The sequence below is a fragment of the Pristis pectinata genome, chromosome 24, assembly GCF_009764475.1.
Source record: "Pristis pectinata isolate sPriPec2 chromosome 24, sPriPec2.1.pri, whole genome shotgun sequence".
Classification (NCBI taxonomy): domain Eukaryota; kingdom Metazoa; phylum Chordata; class Chondrichthyes; order Rhinopristiformes; family Pristidae; genus Pristis; species Pristis pectinata.
Window position 1 is genome coordinate 20289251 of NC_067428.1, and position 14153 is coordinate 20303403.

The 14153-nt window shown below is 41.6% G+C and overlaps 1 protein-coding gene across 3 annotated transcripts in view; it reads right to left on the minus strand.

The window, feature by feature from the left end:
* Positions 1-5813, minus strand: part of LOC127582576 (spindlin-1-like) — a 71182-nt gene extending 65369 nt beyond the window's left edge. The window contains exon 1 of one of the 3 annotated variants that reach the window (XM_052037947.1): positions 5770-5813. The gene's annotated coding sequence lies outside the window, so the exon portion shown is untranslated. Of the gene's footprint in view, positions 1-3913; positions 3938-5435; positions 5459-5769 lie in introns of those variants that run through there. The other 2 variants (XM_052037949.1, XM_052037948.1) reach the window with 2 other exon arrangements.
* Between the last annotated feature and the right edge of the window lie 8340 nt (positions 5814-14153).

The window sequence follows — 14153 nt, forward strand, 5'->3', positions numbered from 1 at the left end:
CTGGCTACCTTGTAACTCTCCAGGGCCCTGTCCTGATCCTTGCTTTCTAAACCTCAGGTCAGCTTCTTTCTTCCTCTTGACAAGGTGTTCTACGTCTCTTGTCAACCACAGTTCCTTCACTCTACCATCCTTCCCCTGCCTCAATGGGACAAACCTATCCAGAACACCATGCAAGTACTCCCTAAACAACCTCCACATTTCCGTTGTGCACTTCCCAAGAACATCTGTTCCCAATTTATGCAACCAAGTTCTTGCCTAATAGCATCATAATTTGTCCTCCCCCAACTAAATACTTTCCCATATCGTCTGCTCCTATCCCTCTCCAAGGCTGTTGTAAACATCAAGGAGTTATGGTCACTGTCTCCAAAATGCTCTCCACCGAGAGATCTAAAACCTGACCAGGCTCATTGCCTAGTACCAGGTCCAGCATGGCCTCTCTTCTAGTCAACCTGTCCACGTACTGTGTCAGGAATCCTTCCTGGACACACCTGACAAACTCTGCCCCATCTATCCCCTTTACTCTAAGGAGGTGCCAATCAATACTAAGGAAGTTGAAATCATCCATGACAACAACCCTGTTACTTTTTCACTTCTCCAAAATCTGCCTCCCAATCTGCTCCTCAGTGTCTCTGGTCTGTAGAAAACTCCCAATAGAGTGATCACTCCCTTCCTGTTTCTGACTTCCGCCAACACTGACTCAGTAGACAATCCCTCCAGGACATCCTCCCTTTCTACAGCTGTGACACTGTCCCTGATCAGCAAAGCCACTCCCCCACCTCTTTTACCTCCGTCCCTGTCCCTTTCGAAACATCTAAACCCCGGAATGTCCAGCAGCCATTCCTGCCCTTGAGACAGCCAAGTCTCTGTAATGACAGCAGCATCATAGTTTCATGTACTTACCCATGCTCTAAGTTCATCACCCTTGTTCCTGATACTTCTCGCATTAATAGTAGACACACTCCAGCCCATCCAACTGACTGCCAATCCGCCCATTCACTTAACCTGCTTGCGTCCCTTAAAGCCTCTCTGCATCCCCCTCACAGTCCACAATACTACCTAGCTTTGAATCATGAGCAAACTTTAAGTTACACTTGACCTCTTATCAAAATCATGGATATTGTCCATTCAAATTTCATTCGGATCTCACGCTTGGCAGAGTGCAACTGCAGCAAAGTGTGCAATTAGGACACTGAACTCTCAACCCTAATGCAGGGTTTCGACTCGAAACATCAACAACTCCTTTCCTCCCACAGATACTGCTTGACCCGCTGAATTCTTCCAGCAGATTGTTTATTGCTCCAGATTCCAGCATCTGCAGTCCCTTGTGTCTCCAAGGACATTAACCTGTACAGGCTGAGACCAACATATTCTGTTCTCCCAGTAAATTTAGTTACAATTTTACCATATTCAGCATACCTCCTAAATAATTATTCAGGTGATAATCCTGATCTATACATTCCACATAATTATGCTAACCAGTACAAGCATTTCAGATTTACATATAGAATGCCATTGTCATCTGTTGATTGGGGAAATTGGAGATGATTAAGTTCAATATTGATTCCCTATTTTGCACACAATAAATAGTAAGTTTAAAATATCTATGTCCCTTCTGACTACAGAGAGTAACCTCAAAGCAGATTATGAAAGGCCACCACAATCCTGCTGGAACTACAGATGGAGACCACAAATATTTAAATACTGGATGAGCTGGAGCTGTCTTAGGCTCTGTACATGCTCCCCATTTCAGGGTTTAAAAAAAAATAGCCACCTGAACTTTCCTAACAGTTTAACTGGAAAAAGCACTGACTTGTAGTACTGAACTATTTAAAACTGGAAAAAACCACAACTGCTGCTGCCCTGTCTCACTCTACTACAACCTACTCACCCATCAGCTCGCCTGTCAGTAACTTGCCTTGGTTCTTAGTGCAGCAAAATCTCATCTTAAAACATGATCCTTATTTTCAAATCACTCCACAGCACCATTCATCAACATTTCTGTCACCTCCTCATGTCCCAAAACTTTCTAAGACCTCCGCTCTAGAGATATGCTTTCGTGCTGATCCTCCGTCTTTCATTACTGGACTTCGGATGCCAAGACCCAAAGGTCCGAAATTCCTTCACTAAACCTCCTTCCCCACCTCCAAGACAGTCCTTAAAACCCATTTCTTATTAAAACCGTAAGAGGCCATTCAGCTCATCAAGTTCATGCCAGCTCCCAGCAAGGCAATTGCATCAGTCCCATTAGCTCCCTTCCTGTTCCGCTGTATTCTCTCTCACATGCCCATCAACTTCCTCTTTTGATTCTTTTGACACTTACCTATGCCAAGGCGAAATATACAGCGCCCACATTACCCACCAGCATGTCTTTAAGATGGAGGAAACTGGAACACCCGGAGGAAACCAGGGCACTCACAGGGAGAATGTGCAAACTCCACACAAATGGTAGCCAAGGTCAGGATTGAACTGGGGTCCTGGAGCTATGAGGCAGCAGCCCCAACTCCTCTCCTCTCCCAATATCTCATGCAATTTGTTGTCAAATTCAGTCTGATCACACTCCCGTGAAACAATCTTGAATACTTTATTGCACTGAAGGCGCTATATTTGCAAAGTTGACCTTTATTGGCCCATCCATGTGACATCAAACAAGGCAGCAATTCAGTCTGAATAGTAACCTCAGCACTTATGTATGGGGATAGTGAAGGGAACATGGGAGGGTGGTGCAATTCTTGCTTGCTGCTGGGGATACATGCAATGCCTGCTGTTGGCCATCTCCCACACTCACTGAAAAATGAGTGGAACTAAATCCCACCACCAATCAGCATGCATTGAAATGATAAAGAGACAAGAGGAATACAGCAAGTTCAGAAACAAGAGCCAGTTTGACAAAGGAGTAGAAAAGGAAAATAATCAACTTCAAGTTATCAAGCAGCTTATACAGCCTCAAGACAATTGAAAGTACTGGTGAAGTGCATTGTTTGAAGTCCAATATAATAATGATACAAAAGATCATGGTCTATTTGTTGACAGAGATCCAGCAACAACAGCTGCCATTTAAATGGTGTCTTCAACATAATAAGTTAAACCAGAGCTCTTCGTAACAGTGATCATCAGATGAAAGTCACCACATTAGGGACATCAGAACAAGTGAGTGAAACCTTCAAAGGGGTAGGTTACAACGATTATCTTAAAGAAGGAAGGGGAAAGGTATTAGGGAGTGAACTCCAGGCTCTGAGCTTGGCAGTTGAGGCACAGCTCCCAAAGTTAACATTTGGGGATGATGAAAAAGCCCGAAATGGAAGAGTGCAGATATCACAGAGGTCTGTAGCAGTAAGATAAGTGACCAGATAACGATGTTTTAGTTTAGTTATGCTGGTTAAGGATCCTATGTGGACTGAAATAATTGCCATAAACTTCAACTGAAAAAGACTGGAAACTGGCAATAATATCAATTTACCCATCCCCAGAAAAAACTGACCACAAGAGGTATGCTCCAACTTCATTTGGTACTAGAACACAGTTCACTCACCAATTCCATACTGATATTAATTTGGAAATACTCTTCCTTGTAAATCCTTTTTAAATAATGATGACTTAGCTTGATGAATGACTGTTATGCTACATTTAATTCCCTCAACTCTTAGTTCCTTTTCTGAATTATCTAATGATTCAATAGTACCCCTTTGCTCCATTGGTTAAACTGTTCAATGAAAATACTGTTTTGAGCACAAGATGGACATCAGATTATCAGGAATACACAGCAGACAGATACTCCATCCCTGATGGATTAATTTCTAATGCAACATCACATTCTTAAACATTTAGTTCCAGTTCCGAAAGTGGAACTAAAAAATCTTTGGGCCGATACTTTGTTGTTATCTCAGAAAAAGGCCACTCATCCCCGAGTTCTTACCAGCTCTATGCATGGCAATCCCGCTCACTGCCCAGTTCCAACACAAAAACCAAGGGCACGCCACATCTCCAGGAGTGTTCTCCTCCAAACCAAGACTCAGCAGGCAGAGGTCCTATGGGACTATTACATAAAAAAAAGCAACAGAGTTCTCTCTAATATCCTGCCCATTATTCACTCCTCACTTAACACTGCCAAAATAGATTATTTGGTAATGACTGCATTGTTGTTTGCAAGATCCTGGTACAAATTGGCTATGTTTCCCACATGACAAATTTCACTGCAAAAATAGTGATTGTAGTGTGGTTTAGAAATCCCAAAAGGGACATCAAGGACACTACATGTTTATTTGTAATGGATTAATATTCAATGCTGCATCACATACATAACAAAAATTGGTGTGGAGTGGGCTGCCGGCAATGGTGGTGGGGGCAGATACGATAGGGTCTTTTAAGGGATTTTTGGACAGGTACATGGAGTTTAGAAAAATAGAGGGCTATGGGTAAGCCTAGTAATTTTTATGGTAGGGACATTTTCAGCACAGCTTTGTGGGCCGAAGGGCCTGTATTATGCTGTAGGTTTTGTATGTTTCTATGTAAGTATTAGCATTATGCACAATATTAATAATGTGACTTCCTGCCTGTTAAGCCAGCCCCATTAACCAATGCCAAATCGGGGGAGTGGGGGGTGGTTGAGTGGAGAAAGTGGTCAGGAGCAGCGCGGGTTTGAAACGTGAGAAACTGATGCTAACAACCCATTTGAAATGCGTCTGCTCAGCGTCACCGTCACCATGGTGAACTGGAACCAAGGATTCCACCAGAGGTTACTTTTTCCTACCCCCACCCCCCGTGAAACCCGATTGTCGTTGCTGAGTAAACGCTGCGACTGGCGCACTTCACAAATTGCAATCTGCATGTAAAAATTAAATGCAAGCACCGTTTGCACAGAAACGTACAACAGCGCAAAGTATTCTTTCTTGGCCATGTCTTTTGTCTTGAGAAATGATGTCTCTCCTCCAAAAGCCAAGCAGGCGAGATCCCAATTTAACTATGCAGACCATAGCAAGCGAATAACTCATCCGATCAATAAGAAGATCAACTTATATCCCTCCTCCCCTTCCACCGACAATCAGAGAGGAGGACAAACAACGTTCCGTCGTCAGACAAGCAACAGCAGACAGGCAGAGGAAGAGCAGCGCAGAAGCAAAAAAAACATGAGTCAGGAGGACTGGCAGAGAGACGTGGGCTGCCGACTTCCATTACACGACGCAATTGCTCAAACAATAGTCTTAGTGGGGCGGGGGGGAGACACACACAAATATAAATAAGCAGCAGCTAAGCCAGAGGGCCAGACGCATTAAAATCACGTGGGGGAGGGGAAAGAGAAGAGGGCACTGCACCAGATTCGTCCGCAAATACACGCTGGCACCAACCAGCAGCCCAGACTCCGGGCACTGAGGTAAAGGACAGAGTTCCCAGCTCGACACAGTGTATCCCTTTCCCCCTCACAACACACACACACACACCAGAAACTGATACACCAGCAGCAACAATGTTGCCCCAAGCATCTCCAGGCCTTGGGTTTCAGTTCCATTTGCATTCTTCGGATTTCCCCCCTCTCTCTCTCTGCTAATTCGGCTGGGGAGGAAGGAGCATAGAGAAAAAACTGACATGAAGGCAGCAGCCACAAAGGGCCAGACATTTTGAAGCCCCAACCCACACCAAAGAATGTTTCTTTAAAATAAACATAACATGAGAATGCAGTTTTTCCTTTGGTAAATGGGGCGACATTCGTGCATTAAAGACGGTGCAGAGATGAGAAAGCGTGAAATGGAAGAGAGAGAATTGCAATCTTTTTACCTGCAGTTTCTGACGCCGCCTCACGCATTCATTTTAGCTCGCGCAAAAAAAAACCACCCAGAACCCCAGGGCCTCACGCAGACGGAAAACTGGAATAGGGCGAGTGGGCATGCGCGGAAGCGTACGGCACGCTGGGAATTGTAGTTTTCATTCCCTACTGAGGTACCAAGATGTGTTCCTGGGTATGGTGATGTGGTTCCCATCGGGGAAGCTGGGTTTGTTCATTTTAGAGCAGAGCATGTTAAGGTGTTGAAAATCTTGAAATATTTTATTTTGTTGTTATTTATTAATAAAAAACAACAAATTCATTAACAGGTACAACTGGGAAAGTCATATTGCTGAAAGTAATAAAATTTTGGGGTTACCAATGTGTTTTAAAGCCAATAGACTGAAGTCATTGCTGCAGGAGATGCAACACCCAATTGGCACAGAGCAAGTTCCCACAAGTAGCAACGTGAGAATGACCAGATAATGTGTTCTCAAAATGTTGGGGCTGAAGGATCAGTGTTGTTGTTCATCACTTATTCTCATGTAAAGCTTGATATCTAGTCTACAGTGTTGCCATGTGGATGGAGGTGGCTGATGAGACCAATCTGCGCTCGAAGGTTCCTTTCACACAGATGACAGAGGTGAAGGATAAGTATTGACCCCAGGGTTAAGTCTCTTGCTCTTCATAAATATGCTGTGGAGTCTTTGATGTTCATCTGAAAGAGCTGGTAAAGCAATTGTTTACCATCTCTTGGGAAACACTCCATCTCCAACAGTACAACCGTCCTTTGGTTTTGCATTGGAGTGTTAGCCTAGGTTTTTATGCTCAACTTTCAAATGCCAAGCAATTATTCAAAAAATATGGCTCTGGTTGTCAGACTTGTCTTTTACTTTTACCAAATATGCAAGACAAATTTCATAAAAACATCACCACACAATAACCTCATTGAAAATGCTCCAAATGTTTTAAGTTTTCAGTTGTGCATTTTGAAACTGTGACATCTGCTTTTTATGTTAACCTATTTCTGTTGTTAGAGCAATCTGACTGTTAAGAGGATTAGCATTTGTATTAGCAAAATACAAATTAATTTTGTATTTATCTTTTGGAATGTGTTACTGGTTTTTATTGCCCATCCCTATATATCCTTAAGATGAAGCCAATTTCCTCAACCACTGCTCTTCACTGTGCTCAACATACTCCCTCAGTGCTGCTAGGCAGGGAACTTCCAGGATTTAGGTCCAGCAACAATATGCATCCAAAGCTTCTAAACCAAGGCAAAATAAATTTGAAATAAAAACTGAAAGTTTTGGAAGTTGCAGCAGGTCAGGCAGCATTTATGGAGAGATCAAAAAGAATATTATTTTAGGCTGATGTTTCACCAAACCTGGGAAAATTAGAGATAAAACAGATTTTAAGATAAAGGGAAAGGCGTGAAGCTGGCGAGACTGAAAGGGAAGGTGTGTGATGAATAGAAAGCAGAAGAGGTGAATTGACAGGATGCAAGTGGAGGATGAATTGGGGTGAAAGTTGTAGGTAATGATGTTCTATTTTAACTGAACGTTGGAGGTTGCAGATTTTGGCGGAGGTTGCCAAAGAAACCATGGTGAGATATGTGAAATGCGTTTTTAGACAGGACCTCCCTGACATCCACTGAGAGAGAAGAGCATGTTTATGCGAGTGGGATGAATCCTTGATATACAGCACTTTGTTCTAGACAGTTTCAAGCTCACTGAGTGTTGTAAGTTCTGTACAGTAGAACTCCGACAATCCACTTTCCCACCATTTGGAAGTCCTGGTTCGGCATCTGACAGATGATGTCCTGAACCACAATCTCCAACTTCACCTGAACATCTATGCCAAAAACATTTGATGTGCCCATCCCGCCTGTCTCCCAAATGCTCGTCAAAAGCACAGGATGTCCATAAGTTGGGTGCTCATAACTGGAAGAGAATCTGTACTATGAAACATTATTTAAAAAACCTGAATTCAAAATGTGTTGGATATTAATAATGATACGATCCAACAGGCCAGCTAACCTGGCACTACCAAAGCCCTGAGTGTGCCAGATTATCTAAGTTCTTCTGTACTTATCTGGGCAAATGGGAAGTATTTGAACGTGCATGACTATAAAAAATCTACAGATGCTGGAATCTGAAATAAAACCAGCAAATACTGGTAATTCTCAGCAGGTTAGGTAGCATCCGCGGAAAGAGAAACAGAGGTAAAGTTTCAGGTCTGAGACTCTTTTTGTCTTTGACCTGAAAAATAAACTCTGTTTCTTTTTCTACAGATGCTGCTCGACCTGATGAGTGTTGCCAGAATTTCTGTTTGTGTATTAATGTACATCTGATTTATGCTTTCCAGGTGGTGGAGACGGTATTTTAGAACACACAGGTAAGCCACTCACCATAGTACCCCAAGCTTGTATCTGCTATAGTAGCCCCAACACTTACATGGCTACTCCAGTTGTACTCCAGATTAATGGTTTCACACAGCATGTTATATAGGGATAGAAGACAATGTTGTTAACTTCCCCATATTGAAGTAATTTTGTTTGAGAAGAACTTGCAAGACCTCCAGTCTGGAGTGGAATCCCAATGATCATTCCTCATCCTATGATCAAAACTTCGATTCTCTGTCAACCCATTGTCCACACTTAGTTAAGCTGTTAACCATAATTTAACTGAATAAGTTTACATGCACCTGGAAGTGTTGTTTAGGATAAATAATCTACATTGTTAACCAAATTTCCCAGGTTCTGGCTTTTTGAAAGAACATATCTATCGGCTCAGCAACTGATAGAATTCATCTCTGTCATAACTGAGGTCATTGAGAGAAAGCCTTCTTTTAAACAGCAAGATCAAAGGTTTTTGGCATGGATGTTCAGGTGAAGTAGCAGATTTTAGCTCAGAACATCAGCAGCAGTTAGTGCATCAAATCCAAGTGACCGGCTAGAGGTTGGACTACAGGTCTATGTCACCAATTGAGTCAGGCTTTGAGCTAGGCTTGACTAACAGAAATCAGGACCTTGGTTTCAAATGACGAGCAAGAACCAGTGGAAATCAATGTATTGGTTTTGGGTCACCACCAGGAGTGAGGACATTAGTTTGAAGTAACCAGCAGGAGTAAGAGTTTGAGTTATGGTTGACCAGCAAGAGCCAGTTTATTGATTATGAGTGGGTATCTGTTATGAGAATGGTTCTTTTGGATCTTAAATATGAAGGTATCTGGACACGCAGTCTTTGTACTTCAAAAAGGAGAATTTTATTTACAAAGACAGACATGGGAACAGAATGAGAAGGAACAAATGCACACTCGCACACGGGTGATCGTGAAACGTGGGGGGAGTCACAACAGGGGTGAAGTGCACACACAATGAGCTAGTACAAATGATCAGGGAGCCCCCTGAATCTGGACAAACAACAGCTCTACGCTACTGGGAATCTACTTAGGACGCTCCTAGACCCCTGTGGAAGTGCACCCTCTCACCTGTGGTCTCGACCCCAGCAGCAATCGGAAAGAGAGTGAACTGCCCACAGGTACCATCTTTTATAGGGCTGTAGCTGGGGGGAGCCCGTTCAGGTAATTCAAACAAGCCAATGATTCAGGGTCAAGAACAAAGGTGAGTTACAAGCCAATCCTTAGGCATGCTCTTGATGGGTGGGGTGGAGCCGGACCCTTGATTGACAGTGGTGTAGCTTCCGACCCGATAGGCAATGCTATCATCCGACCATGGGGGTCAGTAGTGTTGTCACTGCCATCTGACCCCTGGCCTTTCATACTACAGTATCATAATCTTGGTTCCAAATGAAATAAGAACAGGAAATGCTGGAAATACTCAGCAGGCCAAACAGCATCTGTGGAGAGAGAAACAGTCAACACTTCAAGTCAATCATCTTTCATTGACCTGAAACATTCACTCTTTTTCTCTTTCCATAGATGCTTCCTGACCTGCTGAGTATTTCCACATATTGTCTGTTTTCATTTCAGAATTCCAGCATCTACAGCTTTTTGCCTTTTCCTTCATGCTCTTGGTTCCAAGTGACCAGCGGAAATTGTGGCATCAGATTCAAGTAATCAGTAGGAATCAGAGACCAGTCAGCTGGAGTTATTGTTCAGTAGGTTGGTAGAAGTCGAGGTTTGGGATCCAGTGCATCAGGATGAGTTTGGCTTTCAGCAGTTTTACTGAATGGAAATGCATATGTTGCTACACATTGGGGAATTGATCAGGGAATGTAAGTATTCTAAGCAAAAACCAAAGGTCGCTGTCAAACCAACCAAAAGCACCAGCCTAAATTAAATAATATAGATAAAAACAGACAACATTACATAAATAATGAATGCAAAAGAACTGTTTTAAATTAATGTAGCCAAGAGTGTTCTGAACTATTTGTGGTTACATTTTACTTCATTTAATTCTATAGTTAATAAATTAATTTGTTTAATTCTATGGAAGGTTGCTCAAGTGCTTAGCCTTACTTAGTAATATGCTAAGATGTCATATGAAGATATATTTACTATTTAATTTGATTACATTAAAGGTAGGGGATCATTTATTAATTAATTTAAATATAATTTAGCCAGATCACTCAAAATGTCCATTTCCAGCCAACTAGCTACAAATAATTAAAAACATGGTTGAGAAGGTATAAGAATTTTATATTTCATTACAGCATCATTAAATTATATTAAATGTATCCATTAATATTTCTAATAGTTTCTGTTGATTCACAATTTATTTATTGTTGATGCACAACTTTTAATCTTCAACATAAAAGGATAAAATTTCCCTTTGCATAAGTTTAATGGAAAAGAAGTTATAAGCTGATCACGTTTGATTGACTATTATCTTTTTCTTCTTGGGCATTTTTTTGGAGCCACAGACACTACTGGAGTTTGCGCAGACTTGGAGGCTGATCTCCAAGTTACTGTAGGCTCATTCAGTGGAACCCATGAGAGAATGGGCCTTAGACTGAACATCTGTAAGAGAAAGGACCTCTACCAACCAGTCTCCACCACTCACAACACTGCCCTCCAACTAAGGGCCATGACTAGACCCAAGAAAATGTGGACCATTTTCCAAATGTTGTGAACCATCCCTCAGCAGATGCAGATATCAATGATGTAATTCATCACCTCTTCCAGTGGCCATCTGAGGAAAGGAGTGTTCAAATTCAGCACTTAGCTGGGCATCAGTGATCTCTCCCCCTATGTATGCTTTGGAGATATGGATTACCCACAGTGTGTACCTCAAAGCCCTGGGGAGATAACAGCAATTCTGTGTGCAAAATCCCCCATTCCATTGGCAGGACATGGGAAAAAAACATCAGCATCCTCTTCCCAGCATTGCATTTCCAGTAAGTGCAATCGGTGGGCCATATCATCCAAATGCCGGGTGTCAGGCTCCTGAAACTGAGACTTTATTCCATGTTAAATCGTGGAAGAGGTTTTCTTGGAGGATAGAAGTCGTATCAAGAGTGTCCTCCCTGTGAAAATGTAATATGCTCATTGATTTATGTGACTTCTATTGCATAGATTTAATAGAAAAAGGGTTGTGAGCTGATCATGTATGATTGCCCATTACGTGCTCTACCAGGTGAGATTAACCCTTAGTAAACAATCCATTCAGAGGAGGGTGTCATTGGAAATTTCATTCTAATGCATTCGTTCCCAATCTAATCAACATTATGGCGATGATCGCACAATGTAAGAAAATTATTATTTCAATGGATTGTAGTGGTTAAAAGGGATCTGTGACCCTATGCATGAAACACAAAAAAAAGCACACAGATACCACAATTAATCAGGAAAGTTAGTGGAATATTGGCCATTATTGCACTGGGTATGGCGTATAAAAATAGGGAAGTTTGATGCAACTTGAGTAGTTGGGCCTATACTCTTTGAGGTATAGGAGAATCAGAGGTGATATTGATCTATATAACGTTCTGAGAGGATTGACAGGGTGGATGTTGAGAAGAAGCTCCTTGTAGAGATATGTAGAACCTTAAGATTTAGAAACAAAATAAGGGTTCACCCAGTTAGGACAGAGATAAATAGGAATTTCTTCCCTCAGAAGATTGTGAATCTTTGTAATCCCAGAGAGATGAATATTCAAAATGGAGATTGCCAGACATTTGAATGACAAAGGAGTCAGGGGTATAGAGGGTGAGGCCTGAGTTGGATATCTCACTGAATGTTAGAACAGGCTTGAGGGGCCATTTGACCCAATCCTGTTCCTGTTCTTGTATAACATTGATTTAAAGGGCCCTAGATTCTTACCCACACTGGAGCCAACCCAGGTTTTCACAGCAGTAGATCATGGGAAGACATGCCATCCCAGAAAATGTGACACTACACTAAAGCCTTATGATATTTGCATGTTTTCCCTCAAGCTCTGTTTCTCATATAAACTGCAAAGCTCCAAAACTGGCATCATTATTCTCAGCCACACAAAGACTAATGATGTCCAAACACAGCTACGAACCTGGATCACTGTATGGAATGACTGCTACACCTGATATAGGTGCATGATTGGCCCTGTCACGCAATAAGGTCATTTTATTCAGACTAAGCTACCATTCAAGTTTATTTAGAAATTAAATAAGTCATGGAAGCAAAGCCAAAAGGTCAGGGGAACTGGTCACATTTACACAATTTTAGTCAGATTGACTGGTTGGTGTTATTTTACTTCTAATTGTTCACCTCAAACATTAAACATCATATGTCAGAAAACTTGGTTTCATCCTTTTAACCCACATACAGCCAGATTGCTTTTACTTTTGCTTTCAGAAGTAATTACTTGATTAGTTCAAGTAAATTCTCTCGCTGACATGGCAAGATTCAATGTCATATCTCTCCATTACTGGATAGTGGACTGGTAACTGAACTGGTACATTACTCTACTGTGTGTAGCCCTGCAGTCTCTGACAGGAAATTAATAAATGAACACCTTGCAATCATATAGTACTTTAAAGGGTCTCAGGTTATGCAAAATAATTTACAGCCAATTATGTACTGTTAAGTGTAGTAATTACTGTAATGTGTAATGCTAAGAGAAGTTCAATTCTTATTAAGGATTCAGATAGGTCTCCTTAATAATGTAAGATTATTTGGTGGTTCAGTCTTGTGTCAGTTCTGACTTGCACTGGGTCACACTGTTGCCTTAATGGGTTGCACTGCTGCCTCTGAGTTTGGAGATTTTCCTTGGGACCCGTTCTTTGAATGAAATGATAAACTGAGATTTCATCTGATGTTAAAGATCCCTTGGCTGTGTTTCAGTAAAAGAGCAGGATGGTTGTTTTACTGGGTTACTACTTAATCTTCAGTCAGTATCATTACTGCCTTGTTGTTTGTGGGAGCTTGCTTTGTGCAAATTGGCTGCTGCATTTTTTTTAATACAATGACTAGACATCAAAATTGCTTCCTTAGTTGTGAAATGCGTTTGGACTTCCAGAATTGTGTAAGCTGTGATATAACTCGAAGAGTGATTTATCTTTCTGTCTTTCTTCCCTCCCATAATCATATGTCTCAGCAAGTTTACTGAGCAGACCCAGCTCATAATGCTTTGCTGCTCCTGCTTATCTTGTCTCTGAAGACACACACGTGTATTCCTTGTGAAATTCCCTTGTGAATTTCAGAGCATTGAACCAGTGCACTTTCAGCAATTTATAAAAATAGGTGTTAATTCTTCTTAGATCCCCTGGGACAGTTCAACTGTCACGTCTTTCTGGATAAACTCATCCAAGGTTCTTCTAATCCCTTAGGATAGTCATTGGACCATTTTTTAATTTTCTTTCTCCATATTCAACCTGTACTGTTCTTGCATGCTTTCTCTGAAAATTTGTCTTGCTTTCTATACACCCATCCCTGGTTAATTGGGCACCCTTTTAGTCTATTGCTTTTTAAAACCCAATTTGGGGATGTCACTTAACCGTTACTTCCTGTTTTCTGTCTTAAACCTGTCCCACCCTCTACACATTGACCCTTGACCTAGATTTCTTTCCTTTATAACAATGCTATCCTAGTTTAAATCTTTTGATCATTGACATGGCAACTAGTCATTTTTAGTCTGTCATGGGAGATGCAGGAAGCAGAGGTGAAATTCTTGCTACTTCAAGGACTTATTGTTGTTTCCACTGGGAGGCATCACTAACCGTCTCCTCTGCAGTGCTAAAGAAGTGCTGGACTGCAAGAGGTGTCATCTTTCTGGTGGACCTTAAAACAGTGGCTTCTCAGGTGGGTATAAAGATTGAGGAAAGCCTGGTGATTTATCTCCACTCATCTGGCCAATAATTATCCCTCAATGAATATTATTGAAACAGGTCACAATTATAACTGTGTTCATGGGAGCTTGTTGTGCATAAACTATTTGCCTCATTTCCTACAATAGTGACTG